This window comes from Pinus tabuliformis, chromosome 6 (assembly GCF_031772625.1).
Source record: "Pinus tabuliformis cultivar Carrire ecotype Pingquan chromosome 6, CPIR1, whole genome shotgun sequence".
Taxonomy (NCBI): Eukaryota; Viridiplantae; Streptophyta; class Pinopsida; order Pinales; family Pinaceae; genus Pinus; species Pinus tabuliformis.
In genome coordinates, this window is record NC_142292.1 from 956,429,473 (window position 1) to 956,443,128 (window position 13,656).

The window sequence follows — 13,656 nt, forward strand, 5'->3', positions numbered from 1 at the left end:
GTGGGTGCCATCAAATCAGGATTAAAGAAGGAGATGAGTGGAAAATTGCATTTAACATGAATGGTGGTTTGTATGATTGGTTGGTCATGCCATTTGGACTATCTAATGAACCAAGTAATTTTATGAGATTGATGAATGGGGTGTTAAAGGAATTCATAGGAAATTTTTTGATTGTATGCTTAGATGAAATTCTGGTGTACAACTAATCCAAAGAAGAACACTTGAGGAACTTGAGATACTTCTTAGAAAAGTTGTAATAAGAAAAAAATTGAATCAATTTGAATGAGTGTTCATTGTTTAAGGCATAAGTTGTTTATCTAGGATTTTTTATATCTAAACATGGCTTAAAGATGGACCCGAAGAAGGTAAGAGCTATTGTTCATTAGTCCTCTCCTAAAAACATTTTTGAAGTCATAAGTTGTCATGGTTTACCTAGTTTTTATAGGAAGTTTATCATGAATTTAAACAAAATGAGTACCCTAATTAGGGAGACCATGAAACAAGAAAAACAACCATTTCAGTGGATTGTTTAAGCTCAGAAGGGATTCTAATTGTTAAAGAAGAAGATCATAGAACAACCTATTTTGGTGTTGCTAGATTTCAACAAAAATTTTCAAGTGAAGTGTGATGCAAGTGGAGATGCAATTGGTGGTGTACTAAGCCAAAAGGATAATCCCAAAGCATATTTTAACGTGACCTTAAATGATTCAAGGAAGAATCATTCTTCCTATAACAAAGAGTTTTATGTTATGGTTCAAGCCTTGAAGAAGTTGAGGCATTATTTGATGTCCAAAGAGTTTATTTTGTACATAGATAACCATGTCTTGCAATATATAGTGCAATAGAGAAAATTAAGCCAAAATTATGTTAGACGGATAGAGTATTGGCATAGTTTTGATTGTGTTTTAAAGCATATTAGTGGCCAAGCTAACAGGAGTGCATATTCTTTTAGTCGGAGGAATTTAATAATGCAAGAAAATCAAGTTCAGGTAATGGGGTTTGACTTCATGAAAGAGTTATATGAGGTTGATGAAGACTTCAAGGAAGCCTACAAAGCTTGTAAAAATTAAGCACTTCGAGATAGAAATCAATGGCTCAGTTATATCCTACAAGACGGGCTACTATTCAAGAAAAGTCAGCTTTTCATTTTAAAGTGATCCTTGAGGGAGAACCTTATTAAGGAGAAGCACAATAGAGGTTTATGTGGACACTTTGGACATGATCACACATACAAGAAACTAAAGAATTTCTATTTCTGGCCATAGATGAGGACTAATGTTAAAAAATTCATAAATAATTTCAGAATGTGTTAGCATGCAAAAGGGAATAACCAAAACATAGGATTGTATATACCATTACTAATTTCAGACAAACCTTGGGATTCAGTGACTATGAAGTACGAAATTTATATTGGCTCATTTCATTCCTTTTTTTAAAACTATTGATGCTACCAATATTGAAAATATTTTTTTCGAAGAGTTAATAAGAATGCATGGATTGCCCAAGAGCATTGTCTCAGAAAGAGATACACAGTTCTTGGGACATTTCTGAAGGACTCCGTGCAAAAATATTGAGACAGACTTGAGTTTCAATTTAACCTATTACCCACACACATATGGATAGACTAAGCTATTTAATAGGAGTTTGGTGAATATTTTAAGAATCTTGATAGGAGACCATCCAAAACAGTGGGATAAATGCTTTTCCATGCTGAATTTTCCTTTAAAAATTCTCCAAAAAGAAGAATTGTTCAAAGTCCGTTCCAAATCATATATGGAATGCAACTTAGAGGAGTTCATGAGGATATGAATTTGGGAAGAGCTTAACAAAGGAGAAATAGGAGAATATTTTGTTACAACTATGCAAGATACCAATGACAGAGTGAAACAACAACTACGACAAAAAAAGCCTTAGCTATAAAAATAGAGCATATCTTAAGCATATGGAACAATGTTTTGAAGTGAGAGAATTAGTTTTGACACATCTAAGGAAGGAGATATTTCCCAAAAGAGAATATAATAAATCAAAATTGAAGAAGATTAGTCCTTGCAATATCCTTAGGAAATATTGGATAAGTACATATGAAATATTGTTTCCACCACGGATTGACATCTCTTCCATTTTGAAAGTTGCATACTTGTACAAGTATCGTTCTAGTGAACCAATAGAGACAGCAAACAACAATAGAGAAGAACAAGTTCACTCGCAAAAAAAAAGGACAAAAACAAATTATTTACAACCAAAGAGAATCTTGGACAAATAATTATCATGAAGATGAGGGGAAATGAATATTACAAGTATTTGTTCAAGTGGAAAGACCATCCAATAGTTGATTCTACTAGGATGACTACCACATTATTACAGAAAAGTGAAAAATCTATTAAAGACCTCATGGGCAGGAGCCCATGAATTATTTGTTCCTTGGGAGTATGATGCATGATAATCCATCAAATATTAAGGGTCGACAAGGTCAAAAACCTTTTATGAAAGGAGTTGGTTCCTTAAAGTGTAGAACTTGTAGGACTTGTTTGAGTAAATTAGGGGATTAAGATTATTTGTTATGCAATTTCTTCATTGTTAGAAATTAGTTCGAGAGTATTTTGAATAATACCATTTTGGCTCATCCAATCTTACTTTCACAGATCTCGAATGGTGACACCGGTTGGAATTAATGAAAAATTAACAAGAGAGTGAGACTCGAAAAAGAGAATTTACTAAGTGTGCAAATTGTTTTAGTGGGTTTTTCTCTCACTATGATTCTTGCATAATTGTATTTTAATTTACCTATAATGTGTTCTTTTCTTGTGATTAAATGTGATTGGAGTGGTATCATAGGGGGGTTGGGTACGTGTGTTAAAAGTCATTGGAGTGGTATCTCTTCTTTTGGGATTTGATCTCGATTTGACTAGCACCGTTTACAATTATATTTCCATAAATGCATATATTTGAGGAAACTCCCCTCAACGTGCTCCTAAAACTGTGGTAAGATAAAAGTAAAAATAATTTGAATTTTATTTTTATTTTTTTGGATAAATACCAACCGGGATATTTGAGTCTTGACTCTCATAATTTTCATAATACTTCACAACGCTATCACTAATTAAGTTACCCATGAACAAATTATAAAAATTATTTAAAAAAAACATAGTTATGAAAAAAGTTGTCAAATATCTAAATTTTATGAAAATTAAACACTTTAATAAATTAAAAAATAAAGGAAAATAAAAAAATTCAAAATTTCATTATAAAAATTTCATAACTAAAAATTTTAAATTAATTTTAATTTTTTTGTTTTTTTGTGTAAGGCTGGACATTCAATTACTAATGAAAATAAGTAAAAACAATTTTACATGGTGTTAAGGGTCGCTCTGTCGGGAAGCCAACCCAAAACCACCAGTTCAAAGTCTTGAGATTACATATACTGAGATTTACTGAAACGTATATCAAATCTAGAGGCAAGAGTGAAAATGATTTCTAGAATAATGCATAGAAACCAATATTTTGGCGTAGAGCCACAAAGCTAACATTATAGGTATTGAGCATTACTAAACTATCCTATGCAAAAGAAATGGAAGACACCTAGTGGATTCCTAGCAATTCGACTGAGTCTGGAAGACCTGAGACCGTAGATGGGTTGTGGAGAGTCACAATCCATGAGCCACGAGCCATAAGCCACAAACACGCACAACATGGACCCTTCCCTAGCCCTTTGACCACAAACAATGAAGCTCCTTCCTTCAGCCTTAGCCTTGCATAGCAGGCACTCGACATTGACAATGCTCAATCGGAACACCTTCCCTAACCAACGACCAGACACAACGAAATTTGCTTCCCCAACACCCTAAAGCCTCGAGCCTCTATGCTACCTCGAGTGCGACAGCCAAGAAACCTTCTTACGAATTCTATGACCTCCCAGAAGAAGCCTTTTAGGAGTGGCACAAAGCTTCTTCTGTTCACCAACACACCAGGACTGTGAACTCGAAGGAGTTACTTCAAATTCCTTGAATTTCTCCCAATGTAATCATTCCATTGATTGGCTAATTTCCCCTAGTTTAAAAGACGATCCTGAGAGCCGAATTGGAGCCCCTATGCATCCATAGAAATTCTACTGTTCGTGAATTTCCCCATGACCAGTACACAACCAACCCCAACCTCCATGTAAATGAAGAGAGAATACTCTCAATTGTTGGAAACGAGCCTGTCTTCCAAAGAATTAGTAGGAGGATCAACATTGTGATTATCCAACACCATGGCTCGAATGGAAACCCAAAGCATCTTGGGATTCTCCATGAAACTAGATGAATGTATACTCTCCTTGCATGTTAGAGCATTAAACCAACACAATTCTCCCTGAGGTTGAATGACCTTATAATCATCATACTCCATCATTAACCAAACTCTATGGCACTGACTTGGAATAAGGGCGTAATCTCAAGGCATGAGGGAATTTAATGGATCATATAACTAAGCTAGGTTTAACACATTCCCCTGAAGGTGGAGAGCCAAGCGACCGAGAGCGATCTTGTCAATTGGAAGGCTCTGCATTCACACCCACGATGGGGATTTGAGTTAATTTTATTATAATTAATTGTATTTTTCTTTAAATAATTGTTTAAATGTAACCAATCCCATCATAAAAGTAATTGATTATTAAATTTAATATATAATTCCATTAAAAATGTATATGTAAAATACAAATTATAATTCACAATTTACTTATTAAAATTACTAATAAAAACTAACAAACTATTAACTTTATAATATTGTTTTATATTATTATGTATATGAATAAATGCAAGATAATAATATATTATTTATTTTCAGGGAATTTAACTTTGAATCTTACTCTATATATATAATTAATATTTGGCATCCCCAATTGATCTACCTCTATCTCTATCGACCATTGTAATAACACGTTTATTTTAAAGAAAATGATTATATAACATTAACACTATATTATTTTTCACTCAAATATACCTTTTATCTATTTATTCTATCTTAAAATTTTAGAATGATTTAATTATATATAATTATTTTATTATTATTATTATTATTAAATCATATCATTATCCATTATCTCATTATTATTAAAATGTATATAACTATTTTATTATTGATGATGATGATAATGGTTAGCGTCTACTAAGACCAAACAATGGTCTATGAGACCTTTATTTATTTTGATTTAAAATTTTATTCCTATTCTCCAAAAGCTTGGAGAGAAGCCTCCCAAACTCACTATAATTTTGACATTGTAAAAGGCTAGGAAAGTCAGTATTGTAACAAAGATTGTGAAACTGAGATCTAATGTGGTTGTACGTGGGGCACTCTAAGAGGAAGTGGTTTTCATCCTCGATGTTCCTATTCTCACATATATGGAAAATCCTTTCCATCCATGGTGTTTTAGGAGCTGCCCAATGATTTGTTTCACTATGGAGCTCATGAGAATTCGTTCTAATCTTTGCTGTATTAATTTTCTTCTTTGAGCTAGTTAAAATAGAGAGATACTTCTGATCTTCTAGGGTGGGGTTGATGACCTTCTTATAATAACTTAATTTTCTTTTAGCCGCTAAATCTTTCTCACACCACATTTTTTTTTGAACTTGGAAGTAACAATATCTTTAATGTTATTAATGTTTTGCAATGCATCATTCTCATTGATCTCCCAATAGTTTAACCAAGCCCTTGTGTCTTTATGCCACCTCTGATTGAGCCTTAGGTGGTTTTGGCTGGAATTTAAAGCTAGCTTAGGAAGTCTATGATCATCTATGTTATTTATTTTGTGCTTGTACAACAGAAACCTAATCATAGCTAGGCTCTCAATAGGGGAAAAACTTGCTTCTATAAGGAGAATAGGATAGGGTGTATTACTTTTAATTTTCAGGTTATAAGTTAGAAAATGCTTATGGATTTGCTCAATCTTTCTCCATGATTCTCTGAAGATGTTGCAACCCCAAACCTCACAGCCATATAAGATAACATGAGTGACTAAAGTTTCAAAGAGGAACTTCTTTTTATCGCACATTACGAGGTTTGCTGTTTTACAATTATTTTCAAGACCAAAATAAGCTTTCCACCCCCTATTATTATCATTAAATCACATCATCATCCATTATCTCATTATTATTAAATCATTTTTAATACGTATTGTTTTTTTCTTAAATTTATTATTTTATTTCCTATTAAAATGACACTATTTATTTATAATAAATTAATTTTTAATAATATTTTTGATTATATAAATTTAATATTTATATTATATATATTTACAATTATACATCATTTGCTTGTTAATTGTATTTATTTTGAATGGTTTAAAAAAATGATTGTTGTACATTCCATCTACATTCAATTCCCCTATTTATATATTCATATTTAGTTTAGTGTGATAATAACTTTAAATATTATTATTAAATTATCAATATCCTTTCCAATGAGTGTATAGAAATACCACTTATTTTTTTAATGAAATAAAGAAAGAAAGAAATTATTTTAATGTCCACGAGGCTAAAGATAGCCTATGGGACAGATTGCTTCTTCATCTTCTTGATGTATTCGACCCTTTTTTTGTGAAGCTTCACAATAAATGCTCCCATCTTCTCGACAAACCCCTCGTTAAATAGATTATCCCAAGAGCTAGCTGCCAGCGTATCTGCATAACTTTCCCTGTTGTATTTGAAGGCCTCACATTCTAAAATGAAATGTTTTTTTGTTTCCACTTTTCCGGAAGAACAAAAAATGCATACCCTTTCCTCCCACACTTCCTTTGGCCTTTTCCAGCGCCCTGTTTCACAACGGAGTTGATGAGAATTAGTCCTTAACTGAGCAATAAGAATTTTGCCTCTCCAAGAGATATTTGCCTCTATGTATTCTTTTGGTTGATGATTATGAGTGGGATTAAACACTTCAATATAGTATTTTTTTTCTACCTAGCTCCTTCTCCCAAGTACGTTTGTGGAACTTTTCCATAACAAAAGCTTTTATCTCTTTGCTATTTATGGGGCACACATTCAAGCAAATATCCCATTTACTAAACCATTTGTTATTTTGCTACATCCAAGTTTTTTTGCTCTTGCACAATCTATCATTAAAGACAACCTTAGGTCATCTACCCTCTTCCATTTGCTCAATTTTTTTTAAATACCTTATGACTCGCACCATAGCAATTGATTCAATAGGAGAAGTCCCTATTTCACTTAACAAGATATCATAAGGAACTGCACTTTTAATCTTAAATCTGTTTGTAATCAAACGCTTCTGAATTTTCTCAATTTGTCTCCACTGCATGTCGAAAGTACTGCTAGCCCACAGTTCACAACCATATAGAATCACTAGAATCACTAGAAGCCCAAAAAGAGTTTGAGTGGTCTTCCAGTCCCATAACTCTGCCTCTCTACACCTATTTTGAAAAGCATAAAATGCTTTCCAACCCCCCAAAGTTCTTTTCTTTCTACAACCATTCTAGCTTAGACTTTTGTTGAAGTCAATTTCAAGGTATTTGTAATCCGCAACTTCTACCAGAATGTTGCCTTCAAAGTAGAACTTATGTTGGTTATGTTTTCTTTTCTTAGAGAAGACCACTACTTTCGTTTTGCTGATATTGACTTGCATCCCCACACTTCTACAAAAATGCTCAAGGGATAGTAAGTGCTCTTGCAAACCAAGAGCCGATTTAGCAATCAGAATAAGGTCATATTCATACAAAAGAACCCTTATAACAAACTTGCACAAATAGATACCATCACCCCCTTGCGAATTTAACCACTCCTCAAGCTTGTCGATATATAAACCAAAAAGGGTAGGAGACAGTGGGCAACCTTGCTTGACCCCGATATTGCTTCTAAAACTTTCAGGAATGCCTGCTGAAGTTCTAATTTTGACTTCCACCTCTTCATACAGCCTATGCACAACTGCTCTCAAATGTTTAGGAACCCCAAGTTCCTCCATTCTTTGCCAATGTTTATCCCTAGGAATCGAGTCAAATGCTTTTCTGAAATCAACAAAGCAACAAAAGACTTCTTCCTTCTTCTCCCAAACTTTTTCAATGATGTGCCTTAAAGTTATGCAATGATCAACTGTGGAATGCTTAGGTCTAAAACCTACTTGCCCTTTAGCACGCTTATTTCTTTCTTCTGCCCACTTGCTAATTTTGTTTTCTAGCATGCTTCCGAATAGCTTTGCAAACAAAGAGTTTATCATGATGGTCCTATAATTGGAGGGATTATTGATGTCGCCGCTCTTGAAAAGAGGTATTTCCAGACTAGTTGTCCAATCTGTGGGGAGCCCTTGTTGTATGATGTTGTTGAAGATTTTTATAATGTGAGGTGCAAGAATCTTTGAGCCCCACTTTAGATATTCTACTTGGAGTTTAGCTAAGTCTTTTGCTTTTCCAACACCCAACTTCTTGATACCCATCTCTACCTCTTGTACCGTGAAGAGTTTAGTATCAGTGTTGATCAAGGGGGGAGGATCAACCTTGGGAACCTGCTCATAGAGTTGTCTTGCATAGTCAAACCATTTAGAAGCTGTAATATTATTTCCAATTTGTATCTTTTTTGGTTGGAGCTCCTTCCAAAATAATTTGGGATTATTTTCCCAAGGAAGATATCGCCATCAAACTAAACTCATAACTTAATTTGTAAAATTCTTTACTTATTGGATTATCTGTATTCGTCATATGCACTCGTGTGATATAACGTATCCATGTTCCATTTCCTTCGTGAATTACTATGCACTAGTCTTTTTTTATTAGCCCTTATAATTACGTTAAACTACTGCAGGTAATATGTTCTTCATGGTTTAGTAAAAGTATCAACTGTTTATTTCTTTTAATAAATGCTACATATCACCATCAAACTCAACTTAAACCCAAGTTAATAAATACTACATATCACCATCAAACTCAACTTAATTTCATCATGCAACAACCTTAAAAAGAATATTCTAGAAGAAGTTACTAAACCTCCTTTCAGGAGAAATATATATGTTCAAACTTGTTATCATCCCAATTCAAAACTAACTTACAATTAGAAACTAAAATGTGGATTGAGATTTATGATTTGTATATTCTTCCTTATAAATATTCAATATTTTTTTGAAGGTTTCCACGTAGTTAAACTCCATGCATCGCAACATTTCGCATCGTACATAAATTACTACATGATAAACAGACTCATATAGCTCCCACTCAAAAGCTAGATTCCAAAGACAAGACTTACATAGGTGCTGTTATTTCTTAGTATATTGAAAGATATTCTGTTTATTACAAACCTAAAAACATTTCAATGTGAAAACAACACATGGTACTTAATTTATTGTTGAAATTTGACCTAGATAAATACAATTTACTAAAAGACCACATTAATAAGTTCATGCAAGTGATCAAATTTGTTTATTACAAACATCAAAAAAACATTTCAATTTGAAAGCAATACATGGTAATTAATAAATTCATGCAAGTTATCAAATTTGTTTATTACAAATAACATAAAGACATTTAAATGTGAAACCAACGCATGATAATTATTTTTTTTTGGGTCTACTGCTAGTTTGGCATATTTTAAATATGCGTTTGGCATAGTTTAAATATGCGTTTATAATGAAGTTTAGTAATGAGAAATAACATAAAAACGTTTCAATGTGAAAGCAACACATGGTAATTAATTTTTATTGGATCTACGGTTAGTTTGACATATTTTAAATATGCGTTTATAATGAAGCCTAGTAGAGAAAAATATAGTGGCTTTCTTTCTACCTTTCAATGTTTAAATAGAGGGAAAAGTGAAGATGTAAAGATATATTGATTGATGATTTTGATGAATCTCACAAAGTAGAAAATAAAATGTTAATCTTGGATTTTTTTTTTTTTTTAATTAGAAGATATCAATGATATAATTACTACATCACAAAACACATCAATAGTAGTGATAAAGTATATTATCAAGTCTAAAGCAAAGGATTCAAATACAAATATGTTAGGTACCTATAATACTAGTGTAGACCCCTTATTGTTATTATTAGTGTAGCCCCTTATTGCTATTGTTAGTGTAGCATCCTTTTGTTATTTTTGTTCCCCATAGAAGCCCACTATTGTTATCGTTGTACTCTTACATTATTATTGTTATGTAGGCTTTGATTATGTTATGACCCCTTAGACTCATATATATACCAATGAGGTCTTTCCTTTCGTATCATCCAAGAATTGTTCATTTATGTGATGCGGTTTCCCCCTCGAAGAGGCTAATTTTCAAGTTGTTGATCTATATTTTTTTTGTGATCTTGTTACATAACATTTGGTTTCATAGCTTTGGATTTTAGGGTCTCGTTACTCCAAATAGATAATCATGGGTTTTTCGCTGTAAGTCTTATTTTACGAAGCTTCAAAAGCTGAAATTTTGACCTCGTGGAGCCAAAATCTTGGTAAAATTCATGTAACAATTTCAAATCTTGTTTCGCTATATTTTATGAGATATGGTCCAAAGAAGTTAGGGTTTTTGCAAGCTTTAGAAATCAATCTGAAATAGGTGGCTTAGGAAAATTCGTCATAAATTTCTCTCTGATTATCGGATTTTAATTTCGTAAAAGGTGACTGAAAGTTCATAGACTTTAGTTTTTTGTGTATCATTTTCAATTTTGAAGATTGAAGCAACGATATATGGCATCCCATATAAGATCTCTCTATTGAACGAGTCCATAATCAGGTCATCGTGGTATATCTAGCATAACTTTATCTTGAAGAATCTAATATTGGACAAATTTGTTGTGTTGGAAATAAGACCTAGAGTGCTACCATAAGACCGAGTTTCAGACCTTGGAGACCAAAATTTCAAATATACAACAATTTCAATATCAAGCTCGAAAAATAAAGAAAAAAAAGGTCTGTATTGTTTTTAAATTTGCATAAATTTTGTTTGAAAAATTAGTCTAAAGTAATTCGAAGGGCATAGTAAATAATTTATATCATTATTTGGTTCCAATATGCCCCAAAACAAAAAAATGGATACTCCTAGTAAGCAGCTAGAAAGCTCTACCATGACACATGAAAAAGAGGAAGAAATGCAACATGATATGTCCAAGTTACACGACCAAGTGCAACAAGCTTCACTCTCGCAAAGAGTAACCAAAAATGAAATGGAAGCTAAAATAGATGGTTTTAAGAATGGTTTAAAAGAAGACATGAAAGGTTTGAAGGATGGAGTAATCATGGAAGCTAATATGAATCGTTTGACGAATGGTTTAAAAACAAACATGGAAGCTAAGATGGATGATTTGAAGGAAGGTTTGGCTTACAATAAATTCTTCCTAATGGCGAAAAGGTATTCCATGAAACTCACGATGAGAAGAAAAGGAATGTTAATCATAATTTTAGAGGCTCTAAAATTGGATTGAAGATCAACCACATTCCAAATATTGATATGAGAAATTTTTATGGCAAGGATCGAATGACATGGATACTATAGATGAAGTAATATTTTGATTTACATGATGTGAAACACACACGAAAGGTATGCATTGCATATTTATATTCAGAACCTAATAAATTTGTATGGTATTGATGACTTTGTTCTCCTAAACCACTTGTCACTTGGTTAATTTTTATGGAGGAAATGATAGCACATTATGAGGATACAAACAAAAAAACCATCTTTAGAAAATTAGTAAATATTAAACAAAAGTGTTCAACGGAGGAGCACATTGAGGACTTCAAAAAATTGAATATCAGGGTAATTAATATTTCAGAGGAACATAGGATTGATGTATTCATAGGGAATTTGTAGAATAACATCCAACATGAGGTTTGCATTTGGGAACCTGATCCATTGGCGAAGGCATTCAAGGCGATACAAAAATTGGAAAGAAAAAATATGGCAGCAAGGAACTCTACCACTCACAACTATAAAGATGGAGGGGTTGTTGCTTCTAACATTCCACAACCTACAAGGTTGACACCATAACAATTGGGGGAAAAAGAGCAAAAGAGATTTGTTACAGTTGTGATAGAAAATACACTAAAGGTCACAAATGTGTTGAAAATAAATTATTTTACATAGATTGTGAAGAGCAGGAAGAAAAGAAACAAGAAACATCAAAAGAAGAGGATATACACTAGGAGACAACCCCAAAGAAATACGAAATGAATCCAAACATATATTGTAATGAATTAGCAGCAATTACGACTCCTAAATCTTTCAAGATAGAAGGATATATCAAGAAGAAAAAAATAACAGTGTTGATTGATTTGGATAGTACCCATCATTTTATTAATTGTAAGATAGCCAAGGAATTGAATTACTTTCTATATCTAGCACGAGTGTGTCAAATGATGGTTGCAAATGGAGGAACTATAAATTTCTCTGGAAAGTGCCATAATATCAATTTAACCATGAGGGAATATGTATTTAATAGTCCAATGTTTTCCATTCCAATGGGTGGTGTTGATGTTGTACTAGGAGTCTAATGGTTACAATCTTTCACTAGGGGAATTTTGAGGCCTAAAATAGGCCTTCTAAGAAAAATGTACAACCAAAATAAAATTTATAAGAACCAATAGGATTCAAAATGATGATGTCAACCATGGGGGATGATTCACCATTTTTGGAGTAAACAGGTAAAAAGATTAAAATAAAATAAAATAATAAAACTACTTTTTCAACTCTTATTTTCAACTTATCTCCCTAACGTTTTACTCAAATTTTGAGCAAGAGTACTCGTTGGATGCAAAATTTAATTCCTCATCCAAGGAGTGCTCATGTTACATACTTTCGATGGACCATTCTACACGAAAAATGAGAAATACATTAAAAAAACATGACTACAATCGTGTTTTTCATGTATTTCTTATTTTTCATGTAATAGGGACCATAGAAAGTATGTAACATGGGTACTTCTTGGATGAGGAATAAAATTTTGCATCCAACAAGTGTTGCCACTCGAAATTTGAGTAAACCCATAGGGAGATAAGTTGAATATATGAGTTGAAAAAATAGTTTTTTCTTTTTTCCCTCTAAAATTTGATGATGTAATCTAATATTATTTTAGTATTTCCACTATTATTTTATAATTTCCTTAGGAGGCCCATTTTAGACTTCAAAACTCCCCTAATGGGCAATGATAGCTTTTAATTTTCAAGAACTCTTCTTGAATTTTTTTTCGAAAGTAAAGATAATTGAATTAAGGGGTATCGCAAGGAAACCAAGGAAGATAATTGACTCTAATGACATGACAAATATTTTGAAGAAATAACAACGGGGTTTAATTGCACAATTGTGCTCACTACAGGTTCAAACATCAAAACCATCTATTTCTTGAGATCTCCAAAAAGTCTTGGAAAATCATTCCAAGGTATTTGAGACTCCCCAAGGCATCCCACCTATTCAAGATTATGATCATGTTATTCAATCAATTCTAGTAAGTGTTCCTCTAAACATAAGACCTTACAGATATCCCTATGCCCAAAAGAGTGAAATTGAATGTATGGTTGTGGAAATGCTAGAGTCCGATAAAATTCAACATAGTCAAAGTTATTTCTCTCCTCCAACAGTATTAGTACACAAGAAGGATGGATCATGGCATATGTGTCTAGATTATAGGGAGTTCAACAAGCTCACTATTAAGGATTAATTTCTCATTCCTATCATTGATGAATTGTTGGAT